General features: G+C 32.3%; 1 protein-coding gene across 2 annotated transcripts in view; it reads left to right on the forward strand.

Moving 5' to 3' along the window:
• The first annotated feature begins 433 nt into the window (after positions 1–433).
• Positions 434–24,613, forward strand: part of LOC106107692 (RING finger protein nhl-1) — a 37,881-nt gene continuing 13,701 nt past the window's right edge. Inside the window, exons 1-3 of one of the 2 annotated variants that reach the window (XM_013288669.1) lie at positions 434–493; positions 3,173–3,244; positions 13,372–13,449. The gene's annotated coding sequence lies outside the window, so the exon portion shown is untranslated. The remainder of the gene's footprint in view (positions 494–3,172; positions 3,245–13,371; positions 13,450–24,613) is intronic. The other variant, XM_013288672.1, reaches the window with a different exon arrangement.

Consider the following 24,613-nt stretch of genomic DNA (forward strand, 5'->3'; position numbering starts at 1 on the left):
TCCATCAATTAAGGTAGGCAACGCATCTACATACTGATGTCTACGGGCAGTAGCCGCTTAGCCTTTTCGGCGGATTCTAGTGTCCGTTCGTTTGTCACTTTATAGTGTTACCCACCAGCTGTTTAAAACAGGGGTGGCACATAATATTTTGGGCACGTCGATAATCATAAAAACACTACAAAAATTTGTGAAATATTTGCATTTTGCATGAAAATTACGTAATAACCGCATTCAAAATTCGATGCCTCGTCTAACCGCATTTTACATAAATTAAAAAAATATTGTCACTTTTTTCGTCACCCCTGCCTTATAATATAGAAAAAAAAGTAAAGATACAAAATGATATGTTAATAGAGTTAAAATTAAATATAAAATGTCTTCTAGTACGCCCACTCGCGCACCTCAAGTCTGAGTGTTTTCTTATTATAGATTTCAGCTGGCGAATAGCGTGAAGTGACAGAACACAGTGTAGATGAGTTTGTTGCGTAGAACAGTAAGTTTTTTTATACGTTTTTTTATATTTAATAATGTACTAAACTATATTCTTAAAATAATAAAATGATAGTTTTAAGCGAAAATTGTACTTTTAAATTAGTTAGAATTTACATGTTTTAAATCGTTACGTTGTGATTTTTGAGGTGAAGGTGAACGGTTTGGGTTTTTGTGGTTTGAGCGTATTTTAGTTTTTTTAAGTGTTCGTCTTTTGTTTAATGTTTAATGCTATATGGAACATATTTCGTGTGTTTTGTTTTTTTCATTTTTATAAATGGATTAAGCTTCCATATGGAATTAATTTGAAGACATAAGTAGTAGAAAAGACTAAATGATATTGACTTTTTGTCTTTATACATAAAACGAAAGAGGTTTCATGTCATAAATGTATAGTCTTTCATGTTAATATCAAAGATAAATATTTCGAAATAAGTATTATTTTATTAGATTCTTCTTCGTTGACGAACTTATTAAAATAGCAAAGTTAATATCGCGATAAATAATAAACACAAAATATCCTAAGAGACATCGAAGAGAGTATTTTGTTGATATAATAATGAATTTAGTTAAGGATCAACTAGATTACAAAGAACCTTGTGAGGTAATTTGACCGGCATCTTTGACCATTTGGGCAACGGACTAGGCAAAGTACAACCTATATCTTAATGTAATTCCTCACTTTTAGCATGACTTAGGTAAAATGTAAATACGTAAATCATGTTAACAGATACGTAAAAATGAAATGTTTTAAACGTTTAAATTAATATACTTGGCAGATCCTGTCATTTAAAACTCAAAGACCGACGTTATTAAATTTATTAATTCTAACCTTGATACGGGATTCTTAGATGGAAAGATTCAATTACTTCGGATAATAATAATTATATTGTTCAACGAAAAATGCTTACAAGTAAAGAAAAATAAAAGAATAAACAGTGCAAAAACAATTGCAGATACGCATATTTTTACCCTGTTTTTCTTAAAGAGAACGAACAGGACGATAGTATATTAGGTACTAACGAAATATAAAAATGAAACGTGATTTTGTGATGGAATTTTCTATACCCAGGGCAAACTGATATTATTATCAACCTGCCCTTGTCCCTAAGGGTCGGCACAATATGTGTTGCTCTTTCATACATTTCTATCAGCCGTCATATCTGAATTCCCTTCTTAATATCTACACACAATCCATCCATACTTTCTTCGGTCTTCTTCTACCTTTGTAGCCATATACATTCAATCTTAACACAGTATAAGTGTTGTTAGAGCATATTATAGCGTTATACAGAGTGGTTTTAAATAAGTTTACACTAGCTATTCCCGTGCGACTTCATCCGTATGAATTTATGAAACTTTTATTTTGCTGTTTACATTTGTCAAATTATCAATTGCAAATTTCAAAATGACATGACATGATGACAAACTATGGCAATCTTACTAGCTTGATGCAGCTTGTAGCTTATGGTCCCTTTCCCACATTAGGGTTTTTATCCAATTTATTTACCCACTAAGAATAATGCCATGAAAATATATAGCCTAAAGCGTGACGTTAGTGTAGGGCTTTTCATTAAAGAAATAATTATTCATAAATATACTGTGATTGCTGACATCTTACGCCACAATGTACTGTGTGTTTACGCTTTATTATATTAGTATAGAGTACTTATAACGTTGTTGTGTTGTCATAAAATGTTGTCACTGGTACTTTCAGTTGTATAATTTCATTCCTCTTTTATAGTCATAAAAGTAAATAAAATCTCAAAACTTTAGTAGCATTGTTATTGCATGGTCGTTAAATGTTGAGTGAGAAAGTTTCATTACCCTGTATTCCCAGAAGATGCGTCCGGAATAGTTGTAGAATTTCTGAACATACTCTATCTTGGGTAATTATAAAGTCATTAAACTTTATTTTAAATCAAAATCTTAACTTTGAAAATTAAGATTGTATAACCTATGCTATTAACGTAAAAAAATGGTTATATATTTAAGGTACTTGAATGTGTTTTTTTTAATAATTAAAAATGTAATGCATATGTTCTTTAAATAAATAGTTAAATGTTTTCATTACAATGTTATCTTCATTTTTTATTGAGTTTTTTCGACAGCAATAATTTTAAAATCGAATCGATAATTTTTTTTATTAGATGAAGTTTACATAAATATGCAACTCAAGGCACTGCACTAGTAGTCACCTATAGATCTTTCGATCATATAATTAACTAGCTTTCGCCCGCGAGTCCGTCCGCGTGTAAATAAAAAAACAAAAGTGACTAGCCTATGTGTTCTTCAAGACTATCTTCTAAACCTACACCAAATTTAATCGAAATCTGTTAAGCCGTTTACGCTACAAACTCTAACATACATCCATCAAAACTTTCGCATTTTTAATATTAATATGATAGTATGATACAATAGAACCTCGATAACTCAAACCTCGGTAACTTAAAAACCTCTACAACACAGACCCTTGATAACTTAAAACCTCTATAACTTAAAATATTTTGTGTTTCCCTTGAACTTTAACTTATCGAGGTTCTATTGTAATATTAATATGAAATATGATAATCAAAGAGTGTATTTTTTTTTTCATTTACTTCTCAACATATATTTCAATAATACATCGTTCACATGCTCAAGAAAATTCCTTCTTAAGTTGCAAATATTTTATTTTTTCTAGGTACGTCGCTATAGTTCACAACACTGCGCCCCGTGGGAACAGAAAAGATGTTACCTTGTTTCTTTTAGGCAGGTAAGATTATGGGGTTTAACTATTACATTTTCCTCATCACAAAAACAACCTTTAGTGAGAAAAAATCCTTCGCCCGTTATTTATGTTTTGCTTAGCCATTAACTATAATTATTTGTTACTAATCACCTTTTCAACTGTTTTTGTTTCTATCTATAGTTTGTCTAAATAAGATATATTAGTTTGACAATTTATTTGAAATTTAGTAGGGATGGGTTGTGTAAAATCAGTCGTGAATCTTATCGATTTTCAATTTTTATTCGTATAGAAGTTGGAATCGATAGAATCATAGTTATAACTTATGAATTAAAAAAATCACTGTTTTCTCAAATTAATATTAACCCGCAGAACCGTTACAAATAATTAGAGTAAATAGATATTTATTACTACTACAGCCGTACGTAATCGAATTGGATTTCCCTATTATTTCTGTCATCGCTAAATTCTCTACACTATAATCAAGACTAGAATTGTCCTCTAAATTAGTTTATAAGAAAATAATAATTTTTAATTTAGTTTAGTTCGATAATTTTATTTAAACAAATTATCGATCGTTCATAATTGTTCACTGCGTGTTTGTTTCGTTTACTATACCTGTCTATTAAGTACGGCATTTGCCTTTATACAAATTAAATTCGATACTTCATATGCGTCATTTATCAAACTAATCTATCTTATTTAGACAAACTATACTATGTTAGTCAGAGTAATTAGTACTTATATTTAAGTATAGATGGCGTGATTTTTAATAACTTTCGCACTTTGACTTAACACTATTGTGCGATTGTCGATTGTTTCGCAGCCAATTCAACTGTTTAGTTGCACAACTGAAAATCGAGAAAACAACGAAAAAGCGCGAATAGTTTGCGATAGTTTTAAAATTCCTAAGTATCATAGTGAAAACAGCGCATTAATTTAATTTATTTGCCGTTTGAAACTATGAACATTAATTTTAGTACACGATGATTACATTTTAAGATGTTTTGTAAACATACTTGCTTTAAAATGAATTTCTTAGAGGTAATGTGTTCTCAACTTTATCCGACCATAAACAATAAATATGAACTGCATCTTGACTTACTTCTGATATTCAAGTAACATCGCAAAGTGCATTGATCATGGATCAACAAGCGCTATCTATCGAAAATATCAATCTAATTATAAAAAGCAACATCTCGTGACCTGATCGACTGACTCACGATGTATTTGGCACGACGTAGTTCCGCCTCTCATCGTTGTATCTCACTACATACCAGAGACCACGTTTCTATCAGCTGGTGTAACTTATCAGCATGTCAATTGTCTTTAGATAGAATAAATTAATAAGGGCCTGTCCCAACACTGGCTGATAGAGGCTCAGACAGCTTAAAAATGACGTCACTGTGAGAGGAAACAAAAACCGATAATTCCATCTCATATTTTACGGGTTCCATTCTTATCAGACGTTTTACAATATAGTGGGATAGGCTCTTTTTACAATAACACTATTTACAAGTAAAAAAAAAAATTGTACCTTTTAACACTCAGTGAAATCGAATCGCTCGTAGAAAATACAAGATATATTTGATGAACTGCAGATCACTTCGTGGTCTACATGACACATCTTTATATTGTTAACTGCCAATTGTGTTATTGAGCCGTAGCTCTGTTCAAGGATAGCGACTGAACTTTTGAGCCGGATCAGAGCTGAACACATCTACATACATTATTGTTTGGAGTCAGTAAATTGAATAAAAATTATTGAACAAGGAAATTATGGGCAAGATTTTGTGTTTAAAATTGTGTAAATACGCTTTATGAGTTATGATAGGATTATGACGTCACAAAATATATTGACGTCGCCGAATACACGCCAAGTTGTTCGCAATTAGTCATTACTAAATATGTAAAAGCGTCGGTGGCTCAGTGGTTTTAGCACTTGACTGGTAATCTACAGGTCTTGGGTTCGATTCCCGCTATGTACCAATGTTTTTCCAATTTTCATATGTACATAATTTATCAGACGTTCCTACGATGAAGGAAAACATCGTGATGCAACCTGTACATACCGGCGAAGAAATTCCAAAGATATGTGTGAAGTCAACCAACATGCACTTGACCAGCATGGTTCACTATAGCCTAGTCGCCTCATACTTTTCGAAAGAACATTTATATCTTTCTAATCATGCAATTACAATTGCTTTATTTTATTCCTCCTTTACTATTTGCTTCCTTTGAATCTGTTATTTAAAGATGGGCACTGAGCGACATAAAACACTGTCACGTTACTCGGCGAGTATTGTGAGTAGTTGAGTATTGGCTTAGTATGTGTTACGAGAAAACCAGAGAGCAACGAGCAGTTCGTTGCGAATATACCGTGTAACATCTCGTAACATTGATCAAACCTTAAAATCCTTAGTAGTTTATTAATGTAACGAATTATTTCACTAGTAGATTTAATCTTCTTTTATTTCTGTTCTAACCCAGTCGATGTTATAAACTATATAACGTATTTATAAAACTGACCCAGCACGTATCGTGCTTGTACAAAATGAAACGGATGTTAGGAAACCTTAATTTGTTAGCCCAGAAGCACGTCCGCAGGACGCCAAACTTTCCTTCGACGTGTTAATTCTGTTACAATTCATAGAACAATCTAAATTTACAGATTAAATTTAACATACGTTATGGAATGATTTAATATTTAGATAATCAATTTCATAACCTCAAAATGTTATGTTATGTGGTTTGTTAAATTTCACGCGGTTATTAAAAAAATCATAAACATTATTGATTTTTCAGTTGCCCTATTTCGAGTTTTATGGTGAAACAACTTTAATAATAATGATACCGTAAGGATGTAAAATAATAGAAAAAATTATGATTATTTTGTAAAAATGAATTAACATTTTTAAATTATTATTTAAAAAACTAACGACCAAATTTTGAAATGAATCCTGCACACTTCGTTTAGTAAGCGTCGCTTACAATGTGATGGCCTACAAATAGGTAACTGAATTCAGATTAGGCGTGGCCTTATCATTGCCCTGTTACATATTTAAAAGAAATGTCAGCATTTCAGAAAATCGTTGATTTTTTGTTTAACAAAACACTATCGCGTGGTTCTCGAAGTTTCCATCAAGGAAATGATCTCAATGATTCATAGCACGTCGCTTTCAATTGTTTTGGCTTCAAAGATAGGTATTTGCGGTGTTAGTTTTAAACGAATCTTGGACACGAAACTTCGTTAGAAATACTTCTGTTCTGTAAACAAAAAAAAATCTAGATGAACGTTATATAATTTTAATTTGAAAGAGAGAACACATAAGTTATATTAAGATTCAAAACTTCCGTACTTGTGTCAGGTATTTTATTCATGTTGATTACAATTTTATTCAGTTTCTCTTGTTATTCGAGCCGTTATAAAGTTTGAATGTAACTATACTATTGTGACATGTAGCTACTAAAATATACAAGTTATTTTGTATAGCAAAGTAATTCCTGTTTTTTATTTGGAAAATAAAATTGTTTTCGAAGATAACAAATATTCTTCTATACTAATTAAGATATAAAAAAAAACTATTTGAACGGATAAACTTAAAAACTGCTTTACGAATTTCAAAAATTATTTTACCATTTAAGCTATGTTATTGCTGAGTAATACAGACTTGCATTATATGATTTTTTATTTACGTGGACAAAGTTAGTGGCATAAGGTAGTATAGTATAAATATGCACTAATAAAATAATACATCCAAACAGCACTCCGGGTATATAGTTATAACTATTAAGTTGCATAATGGCAAGCTATAACAAGTTAAAGTTAGCTATAAAGAAAACTTAAGTAATAACTCTGGTCACTGCATTCGTACTGATATATACTTATTTTTATTGCATTCGCTCTTTAAACTTCATAATTCAATAAAAATTGATAGCACTCTCTTTATATGCGTCGTTTAATTTTACGATAGTCTGAAGTTGTATTTATTATTAAATAAATCATACTAATATTATTAACGCGAAAGTTTAGATGGATGGATGTTTGTTAGAGTTTGTACACTAAACGGCTGAATAGATTTCGATGAAATATGGTGTAGATGTAGAGGATAGTCTGGAATAACACACAGGCTACTCACGTTTGTTGTTCAAAGCTAGTAATAGATTTAAAGTATTTAATACAAAAGACGTTCATCATCGTCACCACCAGCTCACTATATGTCCCCGCTGAGGACTCGGAGCCTTTCCTAAGTACCACGCTGGTCAAGTGCGGGTTTTTGAATTTCTTCGCCGATATGCGGATTGATTCACGATGTTTTCCTTCAACGTAAGACAATAATGGAAGAAAAATTATGCGTAGTTATTGGTAGGTCTTAAACATGTCTTTCTATACTATTATAATAAAGCGTAAACGCACGTTTCTTTGTTGCCTAAGATGTCAGCAATTACAGCATATTTTTGAGTAATTCTTTTTTTAATAAAAAGCCCTACACTTACGTCACGCTTTAGGCTATATATTTCCACGCCATTAAACCTGGGGGTAAATATTTTGGACAAAAACCCTAATGTGGGAAAGAGACCATAAGTTGCTGCCAACATCAAGGAAGCAAAATTGCTATGCTTTGTCATCATGTCATTGATGAGTTTGACAAATGTAATCAATAAAACAATTTTCATAATTTCATGTGAATGAAGTCGCACGGGAACAGCTAGTGTCTAATAAAAGTAATGCCTTAAAATCTGTCGAGTTGTTTATGGTCTACATATCTCAATATATGCTAGTATTAAATGTTATAAAACAACGGTTTTATGCGAAAAGATTTCCCTCCTTTTGAAAGCGGTCGGAGAATTATATTCCTAAATATAATAAAATAATCCTTTTCTCGGCTCCAACCAGAGGCTTTATCTCATTTATGAAGCGATATAACCGAAAATGATATCAAAGGCGACCCCCAAAGTATTATTTGCAAGCGTTTACGTGTTGCGAACTCAACAATTTTGATCTTACATTTTTACTTTGAACATTTTTATATCCATTCTCATTTAAATCTGTGTTAAGGAAGAATATTCTTAGAGACAAAATACTCACATTTTATAGCAATTTAATATAAAGTGCTAAATACAATACTTAAAAATTTATTTTCACACATAATTGATGTTATAAATGTTAAACTAGCACTTATTTTAAATTAAGTCATTTGTAAGGAATATGCAAAAGAAACGCTAGTCGGCATTCAGCATAAATATTGTGAATATATAGCCATTGTGTTCGCCAAGTTCGTGATTATAATCCATTTATTTTTAAATAGCTTTGTTAGGGGTCAACAACGGAAAAAATACTGTATTTTTTCATTAAATATAACTTTTGTTTGGCCTATACACGTAATGTTTTTAAAAAACGTATTGATGTTCAACTCTCCATTGATGTGTGGTGAAGTTTTTAACTAAGAGCGGGCGCATGCCTTTGACTAAACTATCGCATAACTGTTGTGCGATTGTCGATTGTTTTTCCAATTCAACTGTTTAGTTGTACGATTTAAAATCGAGTATATGCACCTCCAAATAAGCTTATAGGAACCAAAGCAAGACTAAACAGTGTTTGTTTACAAGCATATGATGTGATTCTAATTATTAAACGTATTAAACCGCGTCAAGAGTTTAAAAAAATATGCGTTTTAAAGATTTTAAAATCCCATTTCAGTAGTCCGACTTCGACACTGTATTTCAACAGTTCAGAAGTTATTTTTGCCTTTAATTATTTATTCATTTCAGTAATACAATCGTTCGTATTCCGAGAACCGTCCAAGAATACATTTTAGTTTGTGTTCCTGAACTTGACAAGTTTCTCTATTAAGGAATATAATTGAGAAACCAATTATTCGATAAAGAATTAATTCCACATTTTCACAGGAAATGATTTAGACGTCGAAAGAACAAAAACGTTTTAATTAAAGAAATGTAAGGATCTAAAGTCAAAGGTTAATTAAAGTCAAGGGGAATTTTTTTATTTTTTATTCATTAACAACAAACGCAGCCGTATAATAAAACAAATTTATTAACAATTTTCCTTAGAAACTCGTAACTACTGTTTGAAAAATTGTTAAAAGAATTTAATATTTAAGTTATCTTTACATACCCATCCTTTCGTGCAAGGAAAGAATTGAAAGGGAAAGTGAATAAGCAATGGATGAGATGCATATGTAAGGGGAAATATCCTTTCTCTGTACATCTCTGTCCATTAAAAGTTGGCAACGCATCAATAATTGCGAATGTCTATGGGCAGGGTTAACTTCGATATTTCGGTGAATCCGGTGGTAAAGCCCGCTTTAACATCTTGCACGAATTGGTCGGCTCGCCCGGTGCAATACCACGACCACACAGAAAACAAGCGTGAAGTGGAAGTAATTCCGCGTTTCGTCTGATGAGTGTGGTTCCGAAGGCCTAATTTTAGTCCCTTTCCCTTTCCACATTTTTCTTAAGAGAAAAGGATGGGGAGGAGAAGTGGATTTGACGGTGGAGGAGACGCATAGGAAGGAGAAATGTCCTCTTCATGTGCTTCTCCTCCTCCGACAATTGCGGATGTTTATGGACAACGGTTTCTTTCTATTTCGGTGGATTTAGGTGACCGATTGCTCGTTTTCCATCTTATATTATAAAAATAAACCAATGGTCCTCTTGCTCATTGATGAAAAAATATACGATAAGATATGTCTATAAAGTTAGTAAAGTAGTCCGTATCTTTTACTGTCCTACCTTACTAACTAAATTTTACGACCACTATTCAGTGAGGTCTGATAATAAAACAAAATCGGATACTCTTTTGCAATATTCTACCTATCAGGAGGTCCTTTAGGACTTTGTACATTACTATATGTTTTTTTAAGATTTCATCCACAAATTAGAAGATCATTTTTAGTTTATTTTAAGTTATTAGATGAAAGTTTGTGATTTCATCCTAATGAAAATGACACAAATGAAAAATATATCAGTTTATTTGGTCTATTAGTCTCGAATGTTCTATCCAGAATCAATTTAAATTACCGCTTATCATATATAATCGTTATTGTAGATATTAATATATTCCACAGTTAGCTCCAGGAGTTACAATCTCGGAGACTGCATGTCAAAGGCCGTCTCTATTAAGCTTATCGGAGGATGAATAAAAATTTACTTGCAAAAAAGGGACCTTACATCCCCTTGGGAAATATGAGAGAAAGACAAATCGTTTCGGGGACTTACGGTCAGAGTTATTTTAGAATAAAAAAAAACCTTTGGAACATTTATTGAAATTATATTTACTTCTTACATTTGCATTTCTTTTGCTAATCTTTGATGACAAAGACAAACTCAATTGAACTGACAAGTGCTAGCATAAGTCATTGAAAAAGGTGATGAATTAGTAAAGCTGCTTTCAAGGTCGATTGAAAGTTAAAAAACTATTCCACCACAGTTATAAGACAATCGGATTCATTAGGAACGCACTTCTTTGTTGCCTAAGATGTCAGCAATCACAGCATATTTTCGAATAACTCATTTTTTTAAATAAAAAGCCCTACACGTGAGTCAGGCTTTAGGCTCTATATTTTCACGCCGTTAAACTTAGGGGTAAATATTTTGGATAAAAACCCTAATGTGGGAAAGAGACCATAAGTTGTTGCCAACATCAAAAAAACAAGGTTGCCATGGTTTGCCATCATGTCATTACATTTTGACATTTGCAATTGGTTTAACAAATGTGAAGTTTAAAATGATTTTTTTATAATTTTATGCGGATCAAGTCGCATGGGAACAGCTAGTCTTTATATAAACTGTACTGTTTCTTAGATAGCGTTGTTATATTAAGATGTTTAAGTACATTTTTAAACGTAACGTAAATCAATGTTGTTTAGTAATAAACTAATAAGGCAATAATGTGTAATTGAGCGCCAGCACTGCGGGATATCAATCAGTCGCGAGTGGCGACATCTGAGCGGCGGTGAGGGCACTCTTGCCCTGCGTTTGTCGTTCTCGTAAATTTCTCGTTATTGCGACCGTTTCGAGTGGCCAATCTAAATTTTGTTTTCAAATGCTTTTTAAAAAGGATATTAAAATGAATCATGGCAATATAAAAACGTTCAAGTTACGCTTTGACCGTTGCCTAACTATTGCATAACTGTTTAGTCCTGCTTCGATTCATATGAACTTATATGGAGGTGCGCACACTACTCGATTGTTAGTTGTGCAACTAAACAGTTGAATTGGCTGCAAAACAATCGACAATCGCACAACAGTTATATGAGTATAACTTTTCAATCAGATTTTTACAAATAATACGTTCGTTTAACGTCTCCTATAATTTAAGTTTTATATTTGGAATCAATAGATGGCGTTGTATTTAAGAAAGTAGCAAAATGTGTTAATCGGCGATAATCGAATAAACGCTACCGGGAAGTTAGTGGATCCGTGGTTGGCGTGGTACGGGTTGTGGGCGACTGCCAAACCGCAGAGACGTGTTTAGAATGGGATTAGTCTGGTTTTCGGGCTATTTGATTCCGTAATCTCCTCTTCAGTTAACTTTCATGTTAGAGTTCAAAAACTTTTGTTTCTAAACTAAGTACTACGCTTTGTTACATAGTTTGTTGTAGATTAGGTAAAGCTATATTTTTTGGAATACATGCGATTAGAAGAATATTTAATGAATTCATTAAAATAAAAAGAACAATCAACAGTGAAAACATTTAAAATATTTTCTAGAGGTATTTTAATTTAGCAAGCGCCTTTTAAAATTTAATAGCAGATTTTAGTTAAGAATTTATCTTTGCCTTATCTCGCAGGAGAAACTGAACCCTTTGAAGTAATATCTCTGGCCCGAGGCTCTACTATATTATTTTTCACCTCGCTCCATTTAATGTCACGTCCTGTGTTAACAATATAACAGAAAAAAAAGAAAGAAAATAAGAATAAAAAAGGCCACCATCTTGAAAGCGTTTGTTGGTCGAACGGAGATTAAATGTACCGAAAACTGAGAAAATGTTAAATCGTCCCGCCTTTTTTCTGAGCAAAATATTTCGTTATTTATCACTTCATTATTTTTATTACTTCGTTGTGTAGTTGTTATTTTAAATGTATATTTTATAAACGATTAGGTTTAGCCAACGATTCTGTCCGAACAGAATTGAAAAACGGACTTCTTTCAGACTATGATCTACATCGCAAGAAATTAACATTTTTTTCTCTAATTTTTTCTACCAAAAAAAACCATAAACAATAACAAATGCAATAGAAAATAGTTAGCGAAATTCTGCCGTTAACGTGTGACAATGACCAAAGGAAAGAGAAATTCTTTTTTATAAATATAGATTATGAACCTAGAATTATACGAAATCTACTTTTGTATAGAAAAAGCGAGACTAGATTGCTATGAAATAAGTGAGAAGAGAATCCGTCTAAGATAAATTCATATATCTGCCTATCTCTTTCACTCTAGTCATGGGAGTGAGTTGTGTTTTTTGTGTCTTTTCAGCAACTCATTCGTAAGTCACAAAAGAAAACGTCGTCAGTAAATAAAGCATTAAAAACAAAAGTGGCGACTGAAAACGCGACTTTTAACTCGTGTCTCGATACTCTCGTGAGCATACTTCAGAATGTTGGCGACTTGCCAAGAGTCAAGCGACACACTGCCCTGTTATGAACAAACTCACGGCTTTAAATAATTCCTTGTCTTTAATTTAGAACTAGCTGTGGCTCGTGACTTCGCCCGCGAGAAATTAAAATCTTATAAAAATGGCTTATGTAATTCACTGATAACGTAGCTTTTTGATGGTGAAAGAATTTTTGAAATCGGCCTAGAAGTTTCTGAGTTTTTTCAATATATACAAAAATACAAACCTCTGCTCTTTATAATGTTAGTAAAGATTACCATACACATGGTTAGTTTCACTTTAAAGAGCAATCTTAAAAGAATAATTTCTAATTAGCTACGGTTCTAGAAACATACTAGATTTCAAAGTTTTTAAAGCAATTACCTTTGTAGTTTATTGCAATTTACGAAAGCTAGAAAGAAAGAAAACTCCTGTAAATGTCATGCAGATGACTTACGAATACTTTCTTACAAATTTTTCGTGGTAGGTCCCCAGATTACTGCGTATTTATTTGCTGATATATGTATATTTCAGGTGCAGCTGTAATCAAAGGAGAAGGGAAGCAGAAAAGACGCGCGGGCCCGTCTGCAGGGCGGGCCCGCCTTTGTTAAGGTAAGTTAGCCCTGACAAATATAAATACATTGACAGTCAATTTACAATTTCATTTTACATGCATTATGTTATTTACCTGCTTCTGCTAGTGTTAAAGAGCCTAAGGTCTTAATATTCAAATCCTGCTGGTACTTAGAAATACACATTCTTACATTCTTGTCGCATCACACTTCTATCCTAACATATGCATCTCAGCTACATGCAATCTCCTTTCATCCTGCAACTTTGGTGGTCCAACATACAGATCCATACAATACGACAGGTCTTATGATGGACTTGTAGATCTGTCGCTTAAGCTAGAGGCAATCTTGTATTACAAGTCACACCAGTAACCTGTCGCCATTTTATCCAACCTGCATTTATTGGGCTTTTCACGCGTCCGCTTGTTCAATATAAATACCGTGAACTTATAAATATGGATGGTTTTATAATATTAAAAATATTTATGTGTCATGCTGAATAAACGAAGATAAAGCATGAGGTTAATGGAGTCATTTGTTGGCTATGTCGCTCGCCTTTCATATTGTTACAATTGATGATATGAGCGCAAACTTGTGTACAAGATAATACAGAGTAATGTATGCACAGAGAGATAATTTGTATCAAATATTTTCTTAGATTAAAAAACAAAACTAACTGTAAATACTATTGCGGATCATTTGTACATTAGTAAAAAACCAATGAATGTCCCCTAGTAGATTATTTAATTATATTGTTTCACAGAAAAAAATAATTTCATTTTCGAAATTTTGATAATTTAAACGTAGATTTTATTAAAGAATAAATATTATATGCTTGTGTCGTATTTGTTACTTCAAATATTATAAATCAAAAAAAATACGTGTTGCATTTAATAAACTCTCTGTTATTTTTATACTCTGTACATTAGTAGTGTCGTAAACAAAATAGCGACCGTAAAAAAGCGCACATGATTCTGCTAAGTAACTCGGTACTACCTACAGGTGTGAGAACACTTGAATATCTTACAAGTCAGGTCGAGCTTTTACGACCTACTAAGCAAAGATTCCAACAGATTTTATTCACAAATACGAGCTTTAAGTTTACAAAATAGTTTTTAACATTCGATATTTGAGTTTATTTTTTTATTAAGTAAATAATTTTGCGGATTTCTTCATCTTTATAAATATTTCATCGTTAGTTCATAAATAAAAATAAACCAATTTTAATTTTAATTTATTTTCGATCCTCAATTAAAATATAATATCAAAATAATTTTAACAATTGAAAGTAGCGCCATCTACTGACTTTAAAATGTCATGATAATTATGCGGCATCTGCGTTGCAAAAATTTAATTTAACTTATGTTATTAAATAAACATATTTTCAATAGTTTAGAAACTCAAGAACGGAAGCTAAATATAACACAATCTATACTAATATAATAAAGCGTAAACACACACTACTTTGTGACGTAAAATGTCAGCAATCACAGCATATTTTCGAATAACTCTTTTTTTAATAAAAAGCCCTACACTTACGTCACGCCTTAGGCTATATATTTTCACGCTATTAAACTTAAGGGGTAAATAAATTGGATAAAAACCGTGATGTGGGAAAGGGACCATTAGCTACAAGTTGCCAACATCAAGGAATCAAGATTGCCGTGGTTTGTCGTCATCCCATGTCATTTCGATTGATTCCAATAAAATTTTCATAATTTTATGCGGCTGAAGTCGCATGGGAACAGCTAGTGTTAAAATAAATTTAAATGAATGACGTCACAAGTTCATAATAGAAAGGTGTTTAGAGGAAACAGTAACTGCGAACGCGGTAACAACTTTCAAAGTTATGAAAGCTTACGCTTTTATGTAAATTGCTGTAAAACAACTATACACTCAAACACTGGAACTCTATTTCCATCTGTAATTCGTTTATTTTCTTTTAATTTTAAGAAATTGAATATCAACTAACGATATACATGTTGAAAACAGAAAGCATAAACCTATACAAAAACACTATGGAATTATGGTAAAAAAATTCACCAAAAAAATGGGACCCACCTGCAAGCACTACCTTTCGGATAAAAAAAAGAATCATCATAATCGGTCTACTAGCGGCGGAGTTATACCGTAACACACATAAAAAAAACATACAGACGAATTGAGTACCTCCTTCTTTTGGGAAGTCGATCAAAGAAATAAAAAGTAGGAGACACACATAAATTCCTAACATATACATATAAACACCTATTAGGATGAAGATATGTGTTTATAGTTTTTAAGAAAATCTGTGTTTAACAAATTCAATTATTCTTCCAATATTAAGTTTTATAACCGTACTCGGAATTAATATATATAAAAAAACACTAACAGTAGAGTATTGAAATGATATTTATATAAAAACAGTGTTAAAAAAAATCTGAAATTTATTAGATTGTGATCGGCGCTTACTTAGCAAAGTTTTTAAATTGCGTTTTAATATTCTGCCGTAATTCAACAAAGTCTAGATGTAGCAGTTAGTATAAAAAATTATCACTGAGTGTCGCCCTTAGTTATCACCGAAGCGACAATACCAGTACGTGGAACTCTCAAATAATTTCTTATGACTTACAATATCACCGTATTACATTTAACTGGGTTACTAAATCTTTGTAACCGAGCTCATTACGAGGGATATTACTCCGTGTTACATTAACGTAGCAGAGGACTTAAATAACATGGAAAACGCACTTAGTGTGGGAATTCACTGCTGTGGCTCTAGTATATGTATAGACATCTCTTTCATTCATTTTGACAATATAGAGACTGCAATCTTTATTAAGGCGCAGTGGAATTCTATTGTTACATTTTAGCGATAATTTTCGACTTATATAATCATTTTTTTTTGCGATCTCTACTGCAGTTAAGGATTATTTAAACTGAACTTAAAAATCAATTTATGTAAAATAAAGAAGTATTATCCTGATAAAAACTTCTTAATTATTAAATAGTGTAATTTAATTTTGGCTCTTTCAAATCTACGTTCAATTTCTCGGATAAAAAATTCAATTTGAAAAAAGAACATTCACGATTCGAAATCTAATCCAATTCGGTTACGGACCGTTGACTGTTGTTGCCAAAATAGAAATTGCTTAGAACATTAGGATCTTCAAAACACATAATCGTGATCTTTTACTGTTATTAGTCGAATCCATTGTGTACCTTGAGTATAACATTACGTTACTCCCTTACAAAATTACAAGAACATAATTGTTTTAAGTAAGCATTCTATTGGGGATTTTGCTTGTAAATGTAAAGCTTCTTCGAATTGCCTCTATACTACGTACGTTTATGATCTCTAAGTGAATGATTAGGTACAATTAGTACGAAATAATAAAGGAGGAAGAACAAATGCTAATTTTTTAAAAGAAATTATAAACTACGAGCTGTCGCCCGCAACTTCGTCCGCGTAGTATTAGAAAACATACGAACTATATAAATTACAAATAGCTACGTACCCCTCGGGAACCGGACATTTCTCGGGGATGAAGCTTATCCCATGTGTACTTCAGACTTTGTTTTATATCTGTGCCAAATTTCAATAGTATATGTTGAACCGTTGCAGAACGATCGAGTAACATTAAAAAACTAAATTAATGAATCCCACGGGAACCGTAACTATTCCCTGGATAAAAAGTAGTCTATGTGTTCTTCCCGACTATGCTCTAATCATCACCAGCTCACTATACGTCCCCACCGAGGGGCTCTGAGCCTACCCTAATACGGGGTGACTAGGCCATCGTCAATGCTCTAAATCTGTGCCAAATTTCATGGAGATCCGTTCAGCTGTTTAGGCTACAAACGCTAACAAACATCCATCCATCCATCCATCCATCCATCTAAACTTTCGCATTTATAATATTAGTAAGAAGTAAGATGTAAACCCTTAGTAAGAAACCTGTATCTTGCGAACATTATAATTTGTAAAAACCACGTCAGTTTCAACTTATAGGTTAGCCTTTAATTCGACGGTGTTTGTTTCAGTAGAATTTTTTTTTATGATATATATGAACTAAGTAGATAAAAAATCTATTTTTTTTAATTAGTCTTTTCTCAAACTATACACTATCGAATTAAAAGTTAATAACACATATGTAAAATATTGTAATCATTCTTTACGACGTATTTTAAAACTTGACAAACAAATCAGAGGTCACCGAAATTCCCCAAAATAGTTTAAAGGTAGGCAACGCATCTGCAATTGCGGATGTTTATGGGCAAAGGTCACCTTCCATTGCGGTGGATTCAGGTGGCATCTTGCTCCTTTGCCACCTTATATTATAAAAAGCAGTAGTCCAATAGATATCTACATTTGCAGATGCGTTGCCTACCTTTAAACAGAGAAGAGGACGCACAAAAAATATTTCTCATATCCCATACCCCGACAATTTCACTTTCCCTTTCCATCTTTTACTTCTTAGATAAATAGTTTCCCTGAGAAGTGCTATGTGTTGATGCTGATAGACATTGTATTCGCCCACGCGATTTTCATTATTCATAAGCAAGTTCACTTTACTTATTTCCTTTTGTATAATACTTGAATAACATTTATTTTATTTTCTACTATTACATAATAATATAGATTATAAGAACATTATATTTTGTATAGTAAAATATTATATACCTATATTTGCTATATAAAATTGTACAATAACGTAATGCTATATCTTACTAATATTATAAATGCGATATTTTATATAGATGGATTTTTTGTAGAGTTTGTAGCCTAAACGACTGAATGGATACCGATGAAATTTGGCATAGTCGTAGAGGATAGTCTGGAAGAACACATAGGCTACTCACTTTTTTAATTCCACGCGGTAGAGTTGCGGGCGAAAGCTAGTAATCCTATAATGCTACGTCTAACATTTTATTTTAATTTGTTTATTAGTTTTATCTGGTTGATAAAACTACTTGTAAACATGCAAAATGTTAGTGCAATGAAATAATAAATAACTTTGGGTACTTAGAAAAAAGGCTAGCTTTTAGAGCTGGCGTATTTTACGCTTGAGAGAAATTTCATCTCAATATTATTTTTCATTGAGGCCTCTGATATTAATTCATTCTTAAGCGTTGTTGAGTTCTTAATGAACTCATTCTAAAGGCAATTAGCACAGTTCAGGGATTAAAGAATTATTATAATGAACAATGATGATAAGACGAATTAGTTAAAATTTTAGAATAAATTGAAATAATACAAATGATTTATTACTTCTTTCGTCTCATCAAAGGGCGATATTCTTGTGTACGTTAAGGGAAATTGCACTCTCGAAACCACGACCTTGAAAAAAGAACAAATCATAAAATATGTAAAACGAGCTGTTGCCCGCGACTTCGTCCCCGTGGTATTAGAAAACATACGAACTATATAAATTACAAAAAGCTACGTATCCCTCGGGAACCGGACATTTCTCGGGGATGAAGTTTATCCCATGTGTACTCCAGACTTTGTTTTATATCATTGAGTAAACATTAAAAAAACTAAATTAATGAATCCCACGGGAACCGTAACTATTCCCGGGATAAAAAGTAGCCTATGTGTTCTTCCAGACTATGTTCTAAACCTGTGCCAAATTTCATGGAGATCCGTTCAGCCGTTTAGGCTACAAACGCTAACAAACATCCATCCATCCATCCATCCATCTAAACTTTCGCATTTATAATATTAGTAACATTAGTAAGATTAATAGAGTAAAATTTTTGACGTAAAATAATTAAAAAAAAAGTTCTAACAATATAATCCGCAGTTTTAAAGACGGATCTTCAGTTCATTTAACATGAAAAATAATTATGTTCTCGACAGTTAATTAGAACTCGGTTCAAGTTACGCTAACTTATTAGATGGTGCGAGTAAGGGCACTTTGACGTAACTTACCATGTTACATTATACTTGTGCGAAATATTATAGCTGGGATTTTTATCAACGCTTTTAAGCATTGACATTAAATTGTTGACTAAAGTTACGCAGTGTACGATGTTACGAAGTGTAACATTCGCATCGAGAGTTGCATAGTGTCGGAATACGGCCACTCACTGAATGCTTGCTGTGTAACAAGATGCATTACAACGCGTAACGTTTGCATCTTAATATGATTGTAGACATTACAATTTCTATTGATTATTAATAGTCGAAATTTTTAACGAAAGCAGTAGTTTTAGAGGTAGTTATAATATTGAGATAGACTGGACTAGCTGAATAAAAATAACTTTGTTTGTAAATTTCAATTTTATAACTTAACCCAGAAATCAAGTTTAGATACAGATGTAAGGAAAATTGCACTATCACGAACTAAGTGAACACATAATCAGGCACATATAATCACCGTTTCTCAGACTTAACGACCCGATTTTGGTCCCCTCTTACAAAAATATATAAGCACGGTGTCCCATTTTCCTCGAAGCTTATTGTTACAGCGAATTAAGCTTTCACATATGTTCACATTAAGAACTTTACACACACTACATTACGTGAAAATATTATTGAATACACGATATTAAATTCTAACTATCTGAAATATAAAGTTTTCATTTTATTTACTAAATGCAACAACTAAGTAAATTCGCTTAAAGTGCAGGCTACGAGTCTACGGATTTCCGGCGTAGCACTATCGTAGCCGTGGCTTAACTATATTACTTGTACGTTTCTCTAAAATGTATCGCAATTTTTAGATTTACAAGCAATTTATTTAATACGCGTAGTGTATAGAAAAATCTCTGTAGTAACATAATTTCAGCGCTATCAAATTATGTAACATTTTGTATGTATAAAGTGTGAACCAACCCTTAACACCTTAAACCCGAAACATTCCCGCGGTATTTGCTATGTAATTAAGTGCGAAGTAGCGAGCGAGAAATGACGCAACGACATACAATTAATTACAGCCAAGTTGTTCCGCAAAGGGCGTTTTAATCCGTTGGAAACCTCTAATGTCTAGACGCACTCAAGTGTTTCCTCACCTTTATGTTTTTAACTACGACCTTGGCATTAATTAAAAAGTTTGAAGTATTTATAAAACTATTATTTAGTATGTAACTAACAGATGTTAAAATTAGGGTTGTAACGGCACTCCGCTTCCGCAAGAAATATTACCACCGCATCCGCTTCCGCTTCTGTTAAAATGGCCTCCGTTACAACCCTAGTTAAAATGTATTGCTTCAGAGCAAATATAAATACGAAAGATTAAATGGATGTTTGTTAGTTTTTAGCCTAAATGGCTGAAGGGATGTTGATGAAATTTGTCGGACATATAAAAGATAGTCTGGAAGTACCCATAGGATACTTTTTCAGTTGTTTTTTTAATCCGCGCGTCAGTCGCAGGCAGAAGCGAGTTTTTTGTAAACTGATTTTGCATGAAATCTATTAAATTAAATATCGTTATATAAATTGAATACGGCAGTGTAACGTCGTCTATACTATTACAGTTTTTATGGAATCTGTGTACGGTCTGGAAATAATAAAAATGTACTTTATGATTGTACAAGTCGCAACGGAATCGTAAAGTGCAGAAGCTCTGCAGTTTTATGTCTTGGCGAATGCGGTCCTAGGATTTACGTCTCAGATAGATTCCTTCTAGAAAATAAATGTTATGCTTGTCGTTCAAACGCTAACTTTATTTTGCATGCGGATCAACTAGACGGATTTTATATTTTTGCTAGCTATCCCCGTGCGGCTCATCCGCATGAAATTATGAAATTTTATTTTATTGTTTACATTTGTCAAATTATCAATAGCAGATGTCAAAATGACTTGACAAACCTTAGCAATCTTACTTTCTTGATGTTGGCAGTAACTTATGGTCTCTTTCCCACATTAGGGATCTTATCCAAAATATTTACCCCCTAAGTTTAATGGCGTGAAAGATATAGCCTAAAGCATGACGTAAGTGTAATAATTGTTGTTTTAGATCAAAAGAAAATTCTTATTTAGCAAGATCTTTCGAGAATTGTACCAATGAAATTATTTTCCAGTGGGCTTACACTGCCGGTGTTCCAAAACATATTGTAGCTGTTCAGAATTAACTCAACTATTATGTTGTTATAAAAGTGTTTCAGTGTAAGTCAATATTAAATATCTGAAAGTTGTGATTTCATGTCTCTTTTGTAATAAAAATAATGAAAGTAAATATAAATTAATTTTTATTATCTCAATCTGCGTTAATAGTTAATTAAAACGTCGAATATTGTTGTTTATTACCATTCCGTTATCCAGGAAATAAAACTGACCACATTTCCATGTTCCGGTATAATAAAGAAAGTTAAATGCGAACTGATAACGGATAAATACGGATAAAACGTTCGCAAGGTAAATGTGTTTTATTTTGGCCGTTAATCTTACGCGTGTTTACTTTACTCGAGGGCACACTCGATATATTCCTTTAATACACAAGGTTGGCGAATTGAGAAAATTCCGCGCCCAAAAAACTGTCCTTTTCATTTTTATTATATTAAATTCATTGGAAATACTCCCTTGATACAAATGTACAGTAACAAGAATTAAATTCGCAACCCATTTACTAACATCGTATTGAATATTTTCACCATACGAGCTAATATAGCAAAATGTAGACTTTTATGTTGACATTTTGACGAAATGCATAGTGAATCATACTAATTATAGCGTAAGGATGAATGTATGGATGTTTATTACGTATCTTAAGAACAGATTAAATTTCCACTAAATTAGGCGCAGTTGTAGAAAATCTGGAAGACCATGGTCTTCGACGATTTTGAATCATACATGTATGATTCAAAATCTCTTTTTTAATTAGGAAGTAGTGGGAAAAAACTAATAAAGAAGTTAACACTTATTGTAAAACAAAGATATCAACATTTTTACTGATCAGTAAATTTCATTAGAGAGTTGAGACGTTTTTAATGCAAACAAGTGTACAATATACAAGATAAAATCCTTTAAGAATAGACGCGACGCTGCTTTGTTAAATTGAAATGAGCATTCAGAATCAAGTGCAATTGTAAGAAGTCCCAGTGGCCTATCCATGTCGACCTTGCCAGCAAATTCCCTTTGTGTGATGTACTGAATGGGAATGCTTTGTTCCTTACATATGTTAATATCAACAATATTTTCGCCTCGCTAACTCCGTACTAAGTACTACGGTTATTTTAAAATGTCTATTTATTTTGAAATACAAAGACTTATTAGAAAGCTCCTTTGGTTAAACTATCGCAAAACTGTTTAGTCGCGCTTTGATTCCTATAAACTTGTATGGAGGTACGCACACTATTTGATTTTTAGTTGTGCAACTAAACAGTTGAATTTGCTGGGAAAATCAACAATCGCACGACAATTGTGCGATGGTTTATTCAAAGGTGTGCCCGCTCTTAGCAACTTATATGTTCACAGCTATTATGACGTCACAATATGGCGTGTTATTTAAAACGCAATTTATTTTGAATAGTCTCTCGTAAATAGAAATACATAATTCAAAGAAATTACGCAGTTTAGAAAGATACATACGTGTATAATAAATACTGAAGGGGTCTTACACGAAAATTTGCGAGAAAGTAATTTTAATCAACAAACAATTGTATGAAATCGAAAAAATCAAGTTTATGTTAACAACACCTTCTTGAAAAATCATGCTATATACTTTTTTTAAATTTTTTAATTCGTTTATTTATACATTTGGCTTGTGTTGAAATTTATACGGAGTCATTGGCATTTTGAATTGAAAGGGAGAGTATATTTGAGATTTATTTTTAAGCGGTAAAAAAATTCTTAAAAATCATTGTCTATAATAAAATGTATATAGAAAACTAGTTTTATATCTATGTCGTAATTAATCAAAATTCAACATTTTCAATTACATCGATATCCGTTTAGTTTAGGCTGCAAACTCGAAGATCCATTCGTCTATTCAAAGTTTCGTATTTATAATACTCGTAGTAAGATTATCTTAAATTCAATTTTAAATTTTTTTCTCTTAAATCTTCATTTAATTGTTTTAAATCATGACTCTGGTAAGATCAAAAGGTTTGAAAATTTATTTGTTCATAGTTAAATGTTCTTTATGTCCTTGTACTAAATACGCAATTGGACTCAGTGGGTCGGTATTCGCATCTCTGGCAATGAACATTTTAAGAAGTCACAATTTCGTTCGATATACTGACATACTCCTACAATGTGGGTGTTCTTTTTACGATCAATCGTAAATAATCCAATAAACTGTGGTATAAGGCTTGAATTATATAAACTCTGTTTTTTATGTTAGTGCATTTATTAATTTAAGAATAATCATACTAATATTATAAATGCGAAAGTTTAGATGGATGGATTTTTGTTAGAGTTTGTAGCCTAAACACCTGAACCAATCTAAATGAAGTTTGGCTACAAAAGTAGAGGAAGACCGAAGAAAGTATGGATGGATTGTGTGAAAGAGGATATGCTTAAGAAATAAGTGAATTCAGATATGAGGCTGATAGAGATGTATGGAAGAGCAGCACATACTGTGCCGGCCCTCCGTAAAGGATAAGGGCAAGTTGATGATGATGATGTAGAGGATATTATGGAAGAACACATATGCTACTTGCTTTTGTTTTCTTTCTAATTTCGCGCGGACGGAGTTAAGGGCAAAAGCTAGTTTTGTTATAAAATTAAGTAATACTAGCCCTTAATTCCTTATGATGTTATTAATTATTGAATCTTCAGTTATCTTTATAACCATCAGATTTTATGGTACCCTAGTAATTTAATGTCTTAAGCGCTTGGAGGTTAAACATTATTTCACCTGGATGGCAAAGAATATAAGTCTCGTATCTTTTCTGTATTGTCCATACCCTTCCAGTTGATATAAATATAATCCTTGTTACTTAGTTTTAGTGTAGCTTTTTAATGGTGATGACATTTTTGAAATCGGTGTAATAGTTTCGGAGATTATTCAATGCAAACAAAACAAATCATTTCTCTTTGTAACAGTGTAAATATAGATTTATTTAAATTCGGAAGGGGAAATATCATGTTTATCTATGTTTCCTCCGTCTATTAAGGATAGGCAACTGTCGCTTCGCCATTTTGCAGGATTCAGGTGGCAGCTTGCTCGTTTGCAACCTTTTGATATAATAAAAACCGACTTCCAAACAAAATACACTAAAAACAAAACAAAATGCACTAAAAACAAAACAAAATACACCAAAAACAAAATATTCTC

The sequence above is a fragment of the Papilio polytes genome, unplaced genomic scaffold (assembly GCF_000836215.1).
Source record: "Papilio polytes unplaced genomic scaffold, Ppol_1.0 DF821956.1, whole genome shotgun sequence".
In the NCBI taxonomy this organism is placed as follows: domain Eukaryota; kingdom Metazoa; phylum Arthropoda; class Insecta; order Lepidoptera; family Papilionidae; genus Papilio; species Papilio polytes.